This window comes from Thamnophis sirtalis, unplaced genomic scaffold, assembly GCF_051295495.1.
Source record: "Thamnophis sirtalis isolate CommonGarterSnake01/CBP01778 unplaced genomic scaffold, rThaSir2_p1.2 scaffold_5, whole genome shotgun sequence".
Taxonomy (NCBI): Eukaryota; Metazoa; Chordata; class Lepidosauria; order Squamata; family Natricidae; genus Thamnophis; species Thamnophis sirtalis.
In genome coordinates this window covers 47,502,010-47,521,927 of record NW_028261385.1, presented here as the reverse complement: position 1 = coordinate 47,521,927, position 19,918 = coordinate 47,502,010, and the positions used below count along the sequence as shown (strand labels likewise).

Here is a 19,918-nt window from a genome sequence, read left to right as displayed (position 1 = left end):
AGGCACAAATGATAACAGATGTGTGATGACAAAAATGAGCAAAAATACTCATTTGTCCACTAACAAATAATTGTTGAACAACTGATAAGGAATACAAATGGGTTACATAGAAATCTGAACATTCTGTACCCAGAAAGAAAATGCTATAATGCATGATATGGGGAAAGACTGAATGTCAGTCAAGTTCATTGTTATTCTAACTGTGTGAGCCAGCATCTCACTTTGAAAAGAGAAATCTGTAAACACATCCATTATCAGTATTCTTGAGAATGTTTCATTTTATGGAGACATATAATTTGTGGGTCATTGCTGTAACAAAACCAGAAAGATACATGTCATGAGGGACTACTTGTGGCATTTATATGAAGGCTAGCATGGAGATAAACTAACTTTTATGTTAAACAGGCCAGCAAAGAAAGAAATATTCTGTGATCATCAGTGACCTTGGAATGAATGTATAGGAAGCAATAAATATTCCTTCTACAAAAGGAAGAAAGCCATGAACAGAATTGCATCAGTAACTGCATAGAATACAATTGATCAGATCACAGTGCAGTTTATTTGGCAATGTCCAAGCATAAATGACACTTGTGCTGTTTAAACCAGATATTTATTATTCAAAATTAATGTTCATGGCAAACTTGAACCAAATAATCACCTGCATCATTCTTCTTCCCAAATTCAAACTTTTGAATAACTTTTAAATTTATTGAAATCACTCAGTATGTATTTTGTGTCCCCAGTATTTTGGGGGCACTTGCCTTAGAGCTTTTTTTGATTCTGGAATAGAAACCCTTTATTTCAAACTCTATTGCATCAATTGTTTGAGTGTTGATATGGACAACTCTAATTTTGAGTGGGTTGATACAGATTTGGATGCTCATCATGCAATCATTAACTCTCAACAAGCTTTCTAATGCTTGGTTGAATTTTTTGTTTGTGAAAAATGTCACCTTATTAGTTTTCTTGGTGTCATACATTCTTCACACTGGTAATAGCAGTTGTCTGGCCTTTGTAAGTTACTAGCACCAAGGAGGTTGATTCTCAATAAGCCAATCTCCCATTTGTTGATATCCAGTTTACCCTGATTCATCCTTCAGACATTCCATGTAGCTGTTTGATGTGTTTTTATGCAGGATAGACCCTTGATTTTACCAATAATTGCATTAGCAGTTAGCATTCCTGTCGAATTTGCCCCAAGTACATTATTAATGCCTTGATGTCCTAACAATCGGCACTATGTCAGGTTCATTTTAGAGTATTTCCATTTAAAAAAAATATTCTTGACAAGTTTTTTCAAAGTCTTACTTCAACCCTCCTTGATTATTCAACCTTGGCAGCAGCAAGCATGAACATAGCTGGGTTAATATAGTGATAATTCAAAATAATATGAAGAAAGAAGAATAAGCATGCTATAAATTCCATATATGCATATAAGTCTTTGTAGTTCTGCATAGGGTAATGCAATATATAAAATCAGAGGACCACTTTAGATTCCAAATGCCTATGTCTAATAAATTGACAAGTAAGGATGAAGAATGTTTTGTAGTAGAGGGAAAAGGTGCTCTAGAATGCATGGAAACATATAGATAGCATCTAAAACATCCACAGTATTTCTTGATATCTCCATGTTTATTTATTTGGTCTAAACTTTTGAGCAGAAGAACATTGCCAGAAAAGATAATGCTATAATTTTCTATTCCTTTAGGATTAAATGAATATTACATTAAGGAGTTTTTATAACTTCAGTATAGTAAATACAGTAATTGACCTGGAAATTCAGTAAGAGACATAGAAGTGAGAGTGAATGAAAGGATTGTGAGTAAAGAAAAGTGAGATCCCAAAGATAATAGTGTAAAAGCTTATTGTGCTTAAACTGATATTTAAAGTTTAAATTAAACTTTACTTTACAATGAGGATGAGCCAGGCTTCAGAACAAATATATAGCCATCTAATTATCCTTCCTAAAATTCAGTATTTTCATTTTAGATAATATGACTATCAAGAAAGAAAATGTTAAAATTGAAACAAAAGAAAGCATGATATACGGGTTTTTCCCTTTGCCACATCTGCACAGCTAGTGACCTCCCAGTTAAATTTAATCACCAGTTACAGTATGTAACCAATGAAATAATTAAATTGTTTTTTGATTCACTCCTATATATGTTAATAGAAAAGATAATACCATGTTTATAGTTTGCACCAGCAATTGTTTGATTCATAGTTTTTCACTGCTTTTTAATTAAATGTTTAATTAATATTTCAGCATATATTCAACTTGCCATTTTTAAAAAATGAAAATCTAGACTTTGAAAATCCCTGGGACATAGACTAATTTTTACAATAGCATTCTTCTGTAAGCTTACTTACAGAAAATAACTCAACATCTTCAAAGTTTAGCTATTGGAATAGTAATGTTAAGTTTTCAGGAAACCTTACAATATCATCTGGCACTTTCCTCCTTACTCTCTCTTGCCACACTGATAGGATAAAGTTATTTGACTTTAAGCAAGTTGATCCCTTCATTCAGTAAAGCAGAATGAGGAAGGCTGATAGGATTATCTGTCTCTTCTTCTTCCTGCACTAACCTTCAATCTAAATTGATACCTAGTACTCCTACAATGACAGCAGAGGAAAAATAAAATGGCAAAATAAATTGCCCCAGCAATCCATATTAATAACTCCTTAGTGTTTGACTTCTCCTGTGAAACTCAGATTTTCTCTTGCTATTTCATTTCGGCAGTTAAAGTCTGAGCATTAGTTCAACTTGCAGCTGGCAAATAGGCACTACCCTTCTACAGCTTTGCTAGTATAAATAAATATAATATTTCTGTTAGCAGAATAAAATGACAGTAGCGTGGGCTAGAGTCAAAATTAAAACATTATATTTGTCCTTGTTGCACATTTAGCTCAATAAAATACTACAAATACAAGCAATTTTATTTATTCATTCATTTATTTTTCTTTACTTCTGTAAGCTTCCCACCATGAGTTGGCTGGCCATGTAAATTTAAATAAATAAATTTAAATAAATAAATTAAATACACACAATAGTATATTTATGGGTTAGGAGACTTTACAAAACAAAGTAATATGCAAAATACACATCTAAGAGCAATATTAATCTTCCTCATATTGTATGTTGGGTTTCTAAGTAGAAAAAAATCAGGACTGCTTTCTCCATCATTCAGCATTCATCTGGTGATCCAAAAGATGGCTGCACTGGGTATGAAGTAAAGTACAGATCCTTTTGCACTCTAGAATCTAATACATTAGAAACTAGTTTGAGTAGCAAGTACAGATCTGTTCCAAACCCTCAGTTAAATGTATAAAGGTCAGAGAAAGGAAAAGTTGATGATAAAATGAGCATATCACTAGCTGATTTGTGTGCATTTCTCTATGCATTCATATGAAGACCTGAAGAAGGCTAGGTTTAGAATGAGAATCTTCAAGTCTTCACAAGAAGACCACTCTCTAGCATTGCAGTTCATGCTGGATTTGGGGTATCTACCTTGGAACCTTGTCTTGGTCCTCCTAATCCCTGTCAGTTTTTAAGCACTATTGGGTATGGCTGAGAAACATTACAAAAGGGCTTACCTTTTTAAATATTTGTTCATCACCTAATAGCCTTCATGGTTTGATCATATTTTGGCTTGTTCCTTTAATACACCATCTGGCTTATTTCTTTATAATGAGTTTGCCCTCTAATTTTTGTATCCTGAAGGCCAACTCCTGGTACTTGTTTTTTTGGATCCATACTGAATGTTCAGTTTTCAGGCGCTAATCCAAATGCAGACACACACCAGTTAGGCTCTTTAGTATGGAAGACAAAGGAGAAATCATGAAAGGTAGCCAACCTTTCCTTGTCTTGACCATACAGTTAATGTGATAGCTAATTTTCCAATGACTGTCAGATGATTCGGAATCCTGATCACAGGGTGAAACTAAGTAGCTCAGAATATAATTGTGCAGTGTTCAGATGGTATATTACAGGTGCCACATTGGGTGTGCGTGTTTATTTTGATTTTGTTTCCATGTTCATTTACAATGGCATCATTTCATGAGTTTTCTCAAGTGCAAGAAATTAACCCAGGTCTGATATTAGCAATATACTCTTTGCTCATACAACATCTAGTATAAAACAATGTTGAGATATCTCAGATTGCTGAAATTGATTCATGTTTACTTAAGTAATTAAATTCTTTTTTGTTCTTTTACCTGATAGTCTGTGATTATAATAACTATAATAACTATCTTTTTTTAAAAAAAAATCTTGCCTTTGTTATTTTTGTAAATAACTTGAGATTTTGAACATACATAATCATCCTTCCTCCCACTATTTCTCCAGACTATCAACCCATGAGATGAGTTGGGCTGAGAGGGTATTATTGTCTGAAAGTCAAACAGCTTTCATGCCTAATGTGAGACTAAAACTCAGAGTCTCCTGGTTTCCAGCCTGATGCCTTAAACCATTAGATCAAAATGGCTTCTTTGACATTACATTTCTTCCCAATCCACCAGCCAAGGAGCTGGCCTGTACTATTTATATGCAGTAGTGGGATTCCAAATCTTTTCCTACTGGTTGTATGAGAGCATGCTTTGCATGCGCACAGCACTCAAAGTCCACCCTCGGTGTCAACAATGGTGAGCTGAGCTTTTTTTTTAGCTCAGTTGAGGCACGATAACCTGCTCTGTTGCATGAATCAACAGAGTTAAAAAAACAAAGGAATATAGGACAGGGAATGATGGGGCGGGAGGGCGGGGCCAACCAGAGGTGGTATTTGCTGGTTCTCCAAACTCCTCAAAATGTCCACTACTGGTTCACTTGAACTGGTCTGAACTGGCTGAATACCACCTCTATTTATATGATTCATATAAATCTGCCAACAGATTCATATTCTGAATCTGTTGGCAGTAAGGACAAAGGGAAAGATAGGTATATTGGACTTGGGGTATACTGGGAATGCTTTGAAGGTGGCCAGGTGGTGAAACAATGGGATTTTATTTAAAAGGATACACAAGATTTATTTCTTTTAAAATAAATGTAATTTTTCACTCTGAAGGAGCTTCCATTGACAGTTAGAAAGATATATCCTTAGTCTATTTTTTTTTGTAATGACTTTTCTGAGAAAAAGGAATGGTTGAAATTCTAGTTGATTCAAAGTATGACAAAACTATGTGAAAACAATACTCAATCAAGCCGTCTTTGATTAAGTTAGTAATTCTTACATTTCAGGAAAAAAAGGTTTTTGCAAAGCACTACTTGTTCCCATATATGTTTATTTATGGAGAAAAACAAATTTCCAAGACAGTTTTCATCATTGGTACTATGTGAAAGAAAGAAAAAACTAGGGCACATTAAAAGGATGGTATGGGTTATCAAGTATATATGCATTGTCTATCTGCATGCCTTCCTGTCCTTTTGTCTGTCTAACAATCAAATTTATATAGCAATCTATCTCCCTCAAAAAGATGCTGAATGATACATCTCTTATCTGCTGGGGCAATAAAAACCTCTCAGGAAAACAAGCTTTTTTTATGCTTGAGGATTAACTGAGTGTCTTATAAATACCAAGCCCATTTCTAATTGACGCAAGTGAAGTTCCCAATCATTAGTGTTCATTAAGTTAATATATGCATATCTGGTTCTGCATGTCTGTGTACTCTAGTTGGATAAAGGCAGACAAGATTAGTAAGAACTGACATCATGGTGGGACTGAGCCGTCCATTTGCCTCCTATTAGATGTCATGCTAGTCCATTAGATGTCATGCTGGTATCATCAATTGCAGTTATAGCGTATTTCTAGAGGATATATTGTTGATATTTCCAGCAGATTGAATGTAAATGAAGGAACACAAAATGAATTGATTGTGTGTCCTCAGGAACAAAAAATACATATAGTTAAATAGTCTGTTAAATATGAAGAGCAGCATAAATAAATTACCTGTTATCAAAGAAAGTTCATCTCTATGAGGACTGGCTTATACCAGCAAAATTAGACATAATTAAAGATTCTGTACAGCTAAGTGGAGGACAGGCCTTTAGGGATTCCTACATCACTCAACACACTCTCAAAAGGCTCAAAAGGTACTTCATTAACACAATCCTTAGATTATGAACCAATTAATTAGTATGTAGGAAAAAAACAGTAAAAGAGAAATACAAAAACATCAGTGGCACTTGTAATGATATTTAATTTTAATGGGTAAATTCCTCTTGTGGCATTTATTCCCATAAATATACAATTCTACTAATGTTCATGATACTTTCTCTTCTGTATGAAAGGTGGAAAATGTATTCAGGAAGCTTTGGAACTATTTGATGCCAGAATGAAACTAGTTTGGTCCTCGAATATATTAGATAATAAATAAAACATTTTAAATAGCATCTAACCTGTCATATTACATCTCTTATATAGCATACTTAAATCAATCCATCATCACATTTGATGTTCAGTTCATGCTAAATTTATATCCTCAGATATGAATCTTTTTATTACACACCAGAGAACTGTGACTCATGGGTCATCCTTTCAGAGACATTTCCTTATCAAAGTACCTTCAACAATTGCAGAACTCCTAATCTTTAAAAATTCTTAAAAATTCAGGGAGATATTTAGAGGTGTATCTGCTTTCGAAGTAGCTCATGTTGAAATATACAGCAAACTCAAACACCAGGAGTTATTCACAGGAAATGTTTTATGAAATTTTGCATTGTGTTAGAAAATATGTTATGATAATTTCAATGTATGTATGTATATGTGTATATGTATATGTATGTATGTATGTGTGTGTATATCTATCTATCTATCTATCTATCTATCTATCTATCTATCTATCTATCTATCTATCTATCTATCTATCTATCTATCTATCTATCTGGCTCTGTGTGTGTGTGTTTCAGCATAACTCTGGAACGCCTCGAGCAACTTCAACGAAACTTGGTTCACAGATGACTTACTCTCTGGAAACAAATACTGTGGGGGTAAAACACCCCTAAAACTCCTCAGGGTGTGTGTTCTGTTGTACCTTAAAATGGCTTCTACTGTATTGCCGGAAAAGTATCCAATAGCTTTCGTTAAGCAATTTTTATCTGATATTTAAAAGTTACTTTATTCCTCTTTGTTTCTTTATACAGATCTTTGATCAAAATAAATTGGTTGAATCATATTAATGGTGTCCAAAGCAGCTTTTCTTTGTTCAGAGCAAACTGATCACGTTATTATTATTATTAGAAATATTACTATTATTTATCGTAAGCAGGCCAAAAATCACCAGAAACCCTAATCCTGCATAGACTATTGAATTTCATTTAAGTTATCTCATTCTGCACACAGATAAGGTTCTTCCAAAATCAGTTCTTTATTGTTTTCACACCTATAGACAACATATTGCCAGATTGAGGACACTGTATCTATAAAATAATCTGTAATAAACTATAAACTATTAGAGAAGGGCTATCTTCACCCTCTCTCAGATGAAAGAGCCAGACTGAGTTACCTCTTTCTCTACTAGAGTGTGCTCCCTCTCTTTCCTTACTATATTTCATCACAAAATTTAGTCAAATAGCAATTAGCATTATATATCATTTTATAGTGTTTTATAGCCCCTTCTTTTTAAGCAGTTTACAAAGACAACATTTTGCCCATAACACTCTGGGTCTGTTCTGACCTAGGCTTCCTGATACAATAAAAAGCACACAATTAGGTCCAAAAATCCTCTTTTTATTTCAAAGGCTGTGAATTATATTCATTCACAGCTGGTAATGAGTCCCAAATAGTTGGAAAGAGTTCCACAGTAGGATGCCAAAGTCCTTTAGGATAAGGCTGATAAGCACCCACTTTTATCTTGTTTGAAAATGCTGCCAAAGACTTAATGAGCAATTAGCTTGGCAAGGCCAAAAGGAGCAAAGAGTCCAAATGGAGTTTCAGAAGGTAAACTGACCAACATGAACCAAGTTGCTTCCTGCAAAGGTTCATGTGCCTTTGCTCCTTCTTTATGTTCTATGGAAGGGGCCAATCACCTTCAAACCTTACTCCCGAGTCATCCCTTCTGTTTTAACTGTTCTTGCCATCTGGCAGCTCTGCGCATGTGTGCACTGGGAAGTGGGGGAGCCTGTTCCTCTGCCTCAGTGTTGTCTGACTCTGGAGGATCTGAAGGCAGCACATAACTCTCAGATGGCCCTGGCCCCCATTCTGCCTCTGATGTAGAGCCCTCATCCTAGCCTTGCCCAGACTCCAGGACTGGCCCATGTTCTTCCCCAACCTCCTCACTGTCCAACTCTGCTGCCAGCTCTGCAGGCCACCGACAGACCACAACAGGGTCCTCATTTTACCAACCTTGGAAGGATGGAAAGCTGAATCAACCTTGAACCAGTCAGGATCAAACTGCTGGCTGTCGGCAGAATTAACCTTCAATACTGCTTTCTAACCACTGATCACCATTGCTCTAACTAAAAACATTAGTTATCATAGCAAATAAAACTTACTAATGATGAGCATACCTGCAATGACTTATGCCTTGTTGCTGTCTACTTCAAAAAAATGGTTTTTGTGTTTGTGTGAATACATGTATTTTATTTATTTCATGTATAAAAAGGCTGAGGATACAAGGGCCCTAACAAATGGAACAGTAATTTTAAGAATAATGTTAGTAACAATGCTATGGAATCTAAATGAAGAGAGCAGCAGTAATGGATATGTTTATGAGTTCTGTGATTGGATCACAGGGGGGCATATTCATACTAGCAGTTCATGTATCTTCATTTACAGCATTAAAAAATACATCCAATATGCAGTTCAGGTGATTTTTATTTTCTTTTATTCTGGAATTCTCTAAAAGTAATCTAACCAAAGAATGCTATATGTATAGCCTTCATAATGGTTAATAAAATCCAGTATAATAAATGGTAGATGTATGAAAAGTGACTTTTGCAGTCAACATCTGTACCAAAACAGCTACAATGATTTATCTCATCTAATTTTTACATCACTCTTCGTTTTTCTGCTGTAACATTTTCAGTAAAACTCTTCCTGCTTTATCTGATTCCAAGGAAAAATGCATTTTCACTGCTTTAGTGCCATGACATTCATCTTTCAATATATTTTAATTTAATTGTGATAGAAAGCATTTCAGTCAGTTTTATCAATTATACCAGGATCTCATTTCAGAATGAAAAAGGAGTCTTTTGCATTATTATTTCGAGGTCAGCAATAATTCCAAGGCCTCCCTTTGAATGTAGAAATGCTGCAATATTTTAGTATATTTCTTCTATTTTCTTCACATCATGTTATTAGTTTTCATGAAGTGATGTCCAACTTGCTATGGTTTATAATAAGCTCCACAATAAGAAGAACTCAACCATTTTCCTTTCATCTAATTTGATCAATTCAATTGCATTTACTATACAGGCTTTCAGAATGAATTCAGCTGAAGAGATAGTGAATCAGAAAAAGTCCTTACCATAAACCTGATGCAGTAAATCAAACACATTGCAGTAAATTACTCCAGAAGTAATATTTAGGATCTTAATGACACTGATGGTTGCTATTTGTCAAAAGACGAATGATCAGAATTATCTCTGTATATTTTTACATGATTGTCTGCAGTACATAGGGATTAGACAGTGGCATTCAGGGAGATGACAGGCCATTAAATCATCATATGGAGGAAAAAGTTAAATGGCACAGTGAAAGTTGGAAGTATCACCACAGTGCTGTGTCACTGAGCTTAAACTAAAACAACATTGTAATAAGTGTGTGAAATCTAATGAAGCTCTTCTGCTAGGACATTGACCCTTGTTCCACATGCCTAAAAAATTATCCTGTAGAGGACACGGTGGCCCAAGGAAGAGAAGAAAAAGCCTTTTCATTCAAGTGGACCTTGACATGCACAGTAATAACATCCACAAAGTGTCATTGTTGTTCATGTCAAAAATAAGAGTCCCAGATACCAGGTAGGGTTGCAAAAACCATCTGCTTCCATCTGTTTAGAAGAAATAGCTGGATCTAGATTCAAAGATAATTTCAAGTGCCAAAGCTTTATAAGATCTATGCTTAGCTACACCTGGCCCAAATAAATTGCATCATGTTTTCCCTCGAACTATTATTAAAAGAATGATGGGAAATCAAACTTAAATGTGATTCAGTGAATCTAAACCCAATTCATTGACTGTTTCTAGGGTCTCTGCAACCATGCTAAATAAGTACTCATAAAATTATTTGAACTGAAAGAAAAGTTATGAATGGTATGAAATGTTCACTGAAAAAACCTTATGGACAGTTATCTACCCAATTTCATAAAAGTTGTTCTTTTATTGCTGCTTCAGAAGATCAAATCAATTCATATCAAGTCAAATCAAATGTTTTTTGTAGTCGGCGACCTGAAACTATGTATTATTCTAAAAATAATGGAACCAAATAAAATAAAATTATGTATTTGGTCATTTTGTTCAATTACACACACACACACAAAGACACAATTTCAAAAGGTAAAAAAAAAAGATGGAAAATAATTTGGTATAAAAATACAGATAAAAAAGAAATTTCTAGAATTTTGAAAATACCTAAATTCTGCTTTAGTGGCTATTAAAGTTTTAAGCTTCTTAAAAGATAACCCAAGAGTTTGGGTATCATAACATATTGCATCATCTTATAATGTATTATATTATATTGCATTATATTGTAAAACTAAAACTTATACAACAAAATTTAATACTTTTCTGTATATAATTTTCTGAAATATATATTAAAAGAGAGTAAGATCATCATCTAATTTATAAATACCTGGAATTTTTGTGCCCAGCTGGAATAGAAAGGATAACAGAACAGAATGTTAGTGACTGATTAAAATTATTTTGTGGACATGACAGTTTTAGCGTAGTATACTATTGATTCCCTCTTCCAAGAGGGCTAAAGATAGGACTCTGAATATGGCTAAAGTTCTTCTTTATGTTGGACAAGACATATTAGACAGATTTCCATGTGCCAAATGGACTGCCTAATATGCCTACACTTTAATTTTTTGTGATGGAAATTAAGTCCTTAAGCAAATATGGGTCAAGGGTACAGCTATTTTATCTCTAAGCATCCAGCCAATTAAAATAAAATGTGTGGAAATGTCACAGATCTTAAGTCAGAATGAAAAGGATATCATAGTCAATGATGTCAAAAAGCACAAGAGTTCCAGATGTTTGCACTACCTCTGTCCAAAACCATCCAGATATTATAAACAAACAGATTCAATGTTGTCTCAGTACTGTAATCTGGCCTGAAATCAAATGGAAAAAGATTAGGATAATATTCTGTAGCTAAGTTCCACCCATCCTTTCAAAAACTTTCCTAGAAAAGTGAAGATTTGACAAGTTGTTAAACACTGATGAGTCCTAGGACAGCCTCTTGACAGGTGCCCAAAGCAGGTGCTATCTTCCCCTTTTTTTCCACAAGATGTTATCCACCTCTTAGACCCAACTACATGCCACCCACTGGGAGGCTTTGACTAAACATGATAAGTCTAATTCCTGAGCTCAGAGGATTGGTTGGTTTAAACTCTGCCATAAAACATAATTCAAACATGTCTCAATCACTTCCAAAGAACTTGTCCAGGTAGAGTCTTAATCCAGATGACATTCAGCAACTTTGACCAGCAGATGCTGAAGATATTCCTCACAGCACCCATGAAAAAGCTCTCCTATCTCTTCCTTGTGCAGGAAGGTAACCCAAACTAGAGCCATTCACTATGTTTAGAAGCAATACAAGTGGAGAAGTAAGTTAACTTTACTTTCCTTATTTCCATAAGGTAGGTCCTAAGGCTTTTGTCTACTCTCCAGTGGCTTCACTCTTTGTGTTTCTTCTATTACTTCATTTCTTACAGTTTCTTGTCCAGGATCTGCCACATGCTCATTCCAAACCTCCCACCAAATTGTGTACCAGAGTTTAAGGAAAAATCCTATGTTTCTTAGGAAACTATATAGAGTCCATTAATTCCCTGAGACAGGTTGAGTAAATTAAAAAAAAAACCTCAAATGTTCTTCAGGACTATTATTAGAGGGTGAAAAGTTCATACTAGCCAAGAAAAAAGTTGACATAAAATCATCCAAACCATCAAAGAAAATAATGTGTTCCTGTTTTGCCCCATGCAACGTCTGGCATCTTCAGTCATATTCCTTCTTCTGATACCATTTGTTCATAGCATTGGAATGATCACTATAGAATCAGTAGAATGTTAGTATCAATTCCAATTATATTCCAATGCTTTGTCTCAGGTATAACAGAATATACAGCCACTGGACTCCAGTGTCCCTTTCCAAAATTAACCAAGTTATTATGCACTTGAAGCAAGGCAGAATGTAAGGGGAAGGAGATTAATTCCTGCAGAATTAGTGAAGTCAGTTTTCAAATGGTTCTCAACCCTGTTCAGTTTGATTACATATATCAATTTCATAGCTTGGATTCCAACTGAAAGGCTAGATTGCATGAAACCACTCTCTGGACATCCATTTCCCCACTAAGCAAAAGAAAATAATGATATTTTCAAAAGCTCCTGTCTCTAATTGTCATTCATGAATTATAGGTGGCACTATTCCCAGTGCAGTAGGATGTGGTGGCTTAGTGGATAAGACACTGAGCTAGTCAATCAGAAAGGTCAGCAGTTCGGCAGTTTGAATCCCTAATGTCTCATAACAGAGTGAGCTCCCTTACATGTCCCAGCTTTTACCAACCTAGCAGTTTGAAAGCATGTAAAAATGCAAGTAGAAAAAATAGGAACCACCTTTGGTGGGAAGGTAACAGCATTCCGGGCCCCTTGGATGTTTAGTCATGCTGGCCACATGACCATGGAGATGTCTTCAGACAGCTCTGGCTCTTTGGATTTGAAAGGGAGATGAGCACCTCCCCTAGAGTCAGAATATGTGCGAGGGGAACCTTTACCTTATCAGAAAAGGAGCCTCATGTATCAATATAACATAAAGCTATAGATGCACAATAGTATCAACAGGATAATCTAGTGTAATGGGAGAATACAAAATTGCATTCCTAGTATATGAATTCATGACTTCATTGCATCCAAATATTTGTAACTGAAGTGAGGATGGGGCACTGTTTTGTCCTAAAAACAATAAGTCACCATTAATTGTGGTCTATCTATATAGATTAATGGTTAGAAAATCCCTGTGCATATCCAATGGATTTGATCAGACTCTGTATACTCCATTATATGGTAGCATTATTTAAGAGGACGAAGACTCTGTTCATATTATTTGTCTGTATTTCGTCTATTCATACCAATTAACATTTCTCTTGAATTAGATTCTGATTCATTTATTAACAAATATTCAGTGAAGGAAAGTATTATTTCACTACTCTTTGTTATAAATCTGACCAAAAATATTCTTTCTCAAGACATGGCAAGTGCATCGGCTTGACCATAAACCCTATTATTATGGCAGTGCTCACAAAATATAAACCTGTTTGAAAAGCATGACTGTTTTCAATTGCTGTGTGTCAATAACTTCCAAGATAGAAACAATGGTAGCATGAAATTTGTCATAGTATAATATCTGCACTGCATGGTCTTTTGTTCATGGATGTTGCGAACGAACTAACTGTGGAACTAGAACAGTGCAAAATTGGCCTTTGCTGTGCATATAGCAGAAAGCATTAAGGTTTAGCTAATTTACGATAAGGGATTGTGAGTATCTTCTTTCACTGAGAGCTTCTGTCTTATATTCCCTCCTCCTTCATTTTACCAAAACTCACTGAAGCAGGTGTTTCTCTGGCTTTCAAGATCAACAATAATTCACTGAGTTGATTGGAGAAAACGGAGAAAAAAGAACCCTAATGTACACTTAAATGCTTTCTTTTAAGCTGAATAGAAAAAGAAGGTACATAAGCAAAGAAGTGGTGTTATTTGCATTATAAACAACACAAAAGCACTATTACTTGATAATCACACTTTGAGAAAAGAAATGCCAGCGTTAGGGCTGATTCCAAGAAAACGGAGCCACATTTCTAGAGTGACTCATATTTCTACAGTGAATTTTGCAGACAAAATTGTTGAGACCTTTCCCCCCCCATATTTATCTATGATTGCTGTAACAAACAAAGCCTTCTTTATAATAAGCAACATGTATGGCTTAACTACCTTTCTTGATTCATTTAGCTGCATTTTGGACGTTGTTTTTCCCTACATTATTTTTTAACGAATCTCTCTCTTTTTATAATGTTATTGATTATATTTCTGGTCTTTGTGCTCAAGCTATGTATTATCTACCTTGCCTTTTAATATACTGAGGAAGGAAGGAAATGGTAAAATAGAATATTCATAAAATAACCTTCAAAAGTCTTGAATCACTTTTTAAGGAGAATTGCCCATATAGGTAGCCAAATGAAGGAGCCTTTCAACCTGAGTGCAAAACTATAGACAAACAGAATTTTAGATTTTGTTAGCTAACATTTTAAGATTGTTGGGATCCTACAATGACAAGTGAAAGGGAAGGAGGGAGAGGGGGAGAGAGAGGGGAGACAAAAGAAAACCACACAATTGTAGATTTGTTTTACATAAAAAAATCTTTGATTTACCAGACTGACCTTTTCTGTGGCATAAATAAAATCAATGGACAGACTCCTACACTCATAGTTGCTCTAAGTATTTTGTTTCTTTGTTTTTTAATGAAGAATAGAACAGCATAAGACCACATGAAAAACATTGACTCATCCATAATTTAACTGCTGGTAAAGTGTTAGCATATAAAAGAGTATGAATTGAAAAATAGAAAGGGAAACGGAAATGGGAAGTATAAACTTTCAATGGGTGGGAAAGCATTGTTGGTTTTTTAGATACGTATATAGTTCCAAATGCAATTACTTTTGAAATTTTGCCAAATACCTTTCCCTTATTTTTTTATTGCTGTGAGCAATAAATTGCAGCCTGGAGTTGGTATGGCTGCCATAGTCCTAGGTATTTAAATCTACCTATCATTATGGTGTACTAACATGACTAATTTATAAAATCCCTAGTGCCACGTAACGGTGTGAGCTGTTGTTACTTGTGCCAGCTTCTGCCAACATAGAAGTTTGAAAGCACGTAAAAAATGCAAGTTGAAAAATAGGGACCACCTTTGGTGGGAAGGTAACAGCGTTCTGTGCGCCTTTGGCATTTAGTCATCCCAGTCACATGACCATAGAGACATCTTTGGACAGTGCTGGTTCTTTGGCTTTGAAATGGAGATGAACACCGCCCCCTAGAATCAGAAATGACTCGCACATATGTGTGAGAGGAACCTTTACTTTTATCTTTATACTTTCTGGACCAGTAGAATACTGACAGATCCTTTGCTTAGTTCAGAAAGATCGGAAAAGGCAGTGATTCTTGGTAGAGTTTTGCAACCTCTTGATGAAAATACATTTCTTTTAAATTGATCTGACAATGCCTAGTTATTATGGCCATGGAATATATGCCTAGTCAGTATCTTCAATAACTCTAAAAAAAGAATCCTAAATATGTATCAGCAGGGGAAGGAGAGAGAGGTAAAGATGAAGAGAAGATAGCATAGAAGTTTCATGCAGGGCTATTTATTTCTGCACTCCCAGAATCCCCCAGGTCTAATTAAGAGGCAATATTCTGATGAATCGTAATGCACATTTTTTCATATTTTTAACAACTTTAACCAAATGTATTTACCACATTTTTAGCATAGAAAGAAAATTCTAATTCTAAAGAAATATTTTAAAAGATTCTAAACTGGAAAAAAAATCAATCAAAAATTTGTCTCCACACACTCTAATGGGATCTGTTGTGGCCCAGCAGGATCTGGTTGAGCTTCTGATGGACTCAGATAGTGAGGAACCATATGAGTCTGCCATGGAAGATGTGGAGGATCCTGTGCATGGAGCAGTGGGGAGGATCAAAGGCAGTTTGTCTCTGATGCTCGTTTGAGACAGGCTGAGAAATGCAAGCAGCAACTCCGTAGGCAGTCTCATAGAAGATAATTTCGCACAGGTGGTTGTTCCTGGGGTCCCTATCAAGAGGGTTTATAAGTGAGGCATTGGGAGGCGACATTTGCAGGAAACAACCGTTCGAACTAGTATTGAAGAAATCTATATTCTAGCCATGTCATGTGGAATTATCTGTGTTGCTTTCTTGGAGCTTTCTGGGTTGCTGCCAACCTATTATCTTGAACATGACTTGCCTGGGCCCTCAGCCAAAAGAGTTGTTATCGCATTCATTAAATAGTGGCAAACAGCTAAGCCTGTGTTTTGGTTTATTCACAGGCTCGTGGGGGGGGGGGGGCAGAACAGGATCATATTACTGCCACATGCATTTGGATACTATGACTAAATAACAATAACAATGTAAATTGTTGCCAATAGAAAATTCTCAACCACTGCCCTAAATAATATATCAAGGTTTGGGCATTTAAAAACACTATTAATCTGAAAGATGATTGAGTATCATCTTCCGATTGCCCGTCTTTTGAATTCTATCCCTAGGTAAATTTTCTTTTCAGTATATACTGATAATATTTGTGAAAACCAATTTAGGGCCACTAGTTGCTACTTGACTTCTACTTTCAAATTCAACTTGGGCAAATGATTCTCTCATATTTAGTACCTCTTACCTTTTTTTCATATGGAAATGGTCTCTTTCCAACTTTCCTTTTTTTGCTTTTAAATAATTGTTTCTCTTCCCTGAAATGTTGTTGATTCATTCATCCAATAACCACTTAATACACAGTCTCAGCTATCCCAGGGAGGAAAGACAGGAAATGTGACCAGATTAGCTAATTCTAGTTTATTGTGAGATTGCCTTAACATAATCTTGCAAGTCTAATAGTGCAAATCCTGTGCCATCTCTTTTCCAGGCTTATATGTTACGGAGGTTCCTGTCTTACTTTCTTTCTCTTCTGTTATACAGCTGTGGCCTATAATTTTTATTAACTGACCAATTTCTATGCAGCATCTCTTCTCTATCACCTAAAGTCATTTCCACATACTAGTACACCAACAGAGATGTTACTACATACAACCTGACTATTTCATCACCGTCATTGCTTTCTATAGTACTATGATTTCTCCATTAACAAAGGCATGTGTTTGTTTCTCCATGCATGCACACATCACATTTTATATTCCCAAATCAGAGAGGAATTTTGTCCTTTGGGTTGCATTTCAATTGCCCTGATTGTTACTAAAAATAACAAATGCCAGACAGCCGAATCCTGACAATAATGTAAATCAATGAATAATGTGAAACCATACTGAGGGAGAGAAAAAATATATGGTCTTCAAAATGTGGTCTCAATGAGTATGAACTGAATTCAAATGTAAAGAAGGTTGTATATTTTCATTTTTATTGCTGTTTATTTTTCCTTAGTAAAGTTAATTAAAGGGCTTCCAAGTTCTGAAATCTGTTAGAAAGGATAATATGATACACTTAAAATGTCTTCTTTAAAGTTTCTTCTTTTTTAAAATGCTTTTTTTGTGTGTTTTTAAAACAGATATGAACTACGTCTATAAATATGAATATTCTGATCTTCAAGGACTGCCTGTCTTTCAATTGTTTAGAAATCAACGAGGAGTGATTAACCAAAGGTAAATATTGTTTGTCACAACTCAGCTAATGGTGGGATTCAAATAATTTAACAACTGGTTCTCTGCCCTAATGACCAGTTGGATAGGCATGGCTCGGTAGTCATGTGACTGGGTGGGTATGGCCAACTCAACATCAGTCATGTCGATGGGCACTATGCCTTAGCTGTTACAATGTAATAAGGGTTAACCAGAGAGGCAGTTTCTGTAAGCAGGGCAATAAAGATTAGGTTAGAAAGACACTAGAATGTTTCCTTCCTGCCTTCCTTGCAGGATTATCATTGTAAAGTGGAAAAAAACAAAATGAGATTTCTTCCAACAACTCCGAACTGCTTAGAAAGTTAACTACCGGTTCTCCCGAATAGGTGTGAACTGGCTGAATCTCACCACTGAACTCAACACTGTATCTGGTCAATTAATTATACATATGCTAAGATCTGCTCGCTGCAAAAAGAAAGCTATTTAGAAACCAACAATCAATCTGCCACTATTGGTGAATATATTGTGTGATTTTCTTATTGTCATTTAACCATTGTCAGAAGAGTCAAATGTAGAAGACTTCTCCAATAATTCTTATTACTAACAGTAGTACAATATAATTATAATATAATTCATTATATTACATATAATGATATAATGTGATTAAACTATTCGACAGTATTTAAATCAACATGTTAGATATATGTAATAAAAAAATCAAATAAAAACGTTGTTTTGTGTTGGCCAACATACACACTTGTACCTTTATTTTAAAATGTACATGAGCCTATGCCCACCTGCTGTTTTTGTTTTTGTTTTACATCAGGGTACCAATGACCTTGCTGTACATTATAACTCCAAAGGAAAAAAACAACAACAATAATCCAGGCATTTCACATTTTCATCACAGGTGTCAGATAATAATGGATTTCAAATCACTCTTTGCCATTATGGACTTGAGATCAAGCCTGTTTAACAATGCTGAATATATAAAAAGTATTCATCTGTTTAACACTCTTTGTCCCCCCCCCCTTTGGTGATCTTACATCATTAGTGATATTAAAAGATTCTAAAACAATGAAGATGTTTATGATATGTTAACTTACATGCTTTCATGAATCACAGTCTATTTCAACAAAGGCATTTACTAAAATTCTGAGAAAGTATTCAATACACAGACATGTTTGAGGAGAGAGTAAAAAGTCCCAGTGGAAATGGAAGTAAATAGTAAAAGAAGTGAGAGGCTGTAAAACCTACCTGTCATGATAACAACACACACAATCACAATAACCTAGTCAATATGTTCAAACATAAGGAAACTAGGTCTTTATTAATCCTAAGGAAAAACTATGCAATTTACTGATGTATTTAACTTCATTGGTTTTTTTTGCACTGAAAATGGTCTTTATAACTTGTTGTCAAAGTGCTAGAAGAGAATGTGCTGGGGAAATCCCCTGCTGGATTTTGAATGCTGCCATTTCTGAAATTGAATTTCTGTATTTTTCCTCTTTTATATAGATATTGATCAGGTGGTCCAGTGTAAAGTGCAGTAGGGCATGACCCTATGTAGAGAGACAATTCACAAAAATGCAATATGAAGAGTGGGAGCTTTTACGCTGCTACAAAGCTCCTTTATTTGTTACATATTCTTTATACAATATCCTATAATGACAAGGGCTTTGCTGGTCTTCAGAGACCTATTTTCACTTCACTGAATATTTATAAACATTTTTACACTACCCCCCTCCCCCAAGCAAAGTGGCACTATGTGCAGTAAGAGAGATTTCAGGTAGTCATCGGCTTATGATCCTTATGGTCCAGCAACCATTCAAAGTTACAATGGTGCTGAATGAGGGGAGTTTAATAATTGATCCTCAGAGTTCTGGCTGCTGCAGGGGTCCACAGAGTCATGGGATCACAATCTGAGCACTCGGTGATTACAATGTCATGGTGAGCCATGGATATGGGATCATGATTTCTGACACTCCCTGATGGCATCCTACAAGCAAAGTCAATGGGAAACCTTGCAGAAAATTGGAAGTCACTCCCACTCCTGGCACTTTTGGGTCCTCCACACATTCTGTAGCACCTACCCAATGTCAATGTCTGAAACAACTATTCAAAGTTGCCACAATATGCCATTTTGGAGTTGCCACAATTGTGGAGGGGAAAGGAGGTGCATGGGTTGGTGCACAGTTGGGTGCTGAGTGCTGGGATTATCTCATGCTGGGAGGGTGGGGTGTCGAGAGGGGTGAGGATCCAGAAGACAAAGGGTCCAGAAGAACAAGGCAGCTGTTGCTGACTCAGAGACCATGGATCCAGGCCCAAAGAGTGCTTACTGGAGCAAGCTGGGA

General features: G+C 35.6%; 1 protein-coding gene across 1 annotated transcript in view; it reads right to left on the bottom strand.

Annotated features, from left to right (window-relative positions):
• Positions 1–19,918, bottom strand: part of LOC148045355 (uncharacterized) — a 76,168-nt gene that overhangs the window by 15,270 nt on the left and 40,980 nt on the right. The gene's annotated exons all lie outside the window — the stretch shown is intronic.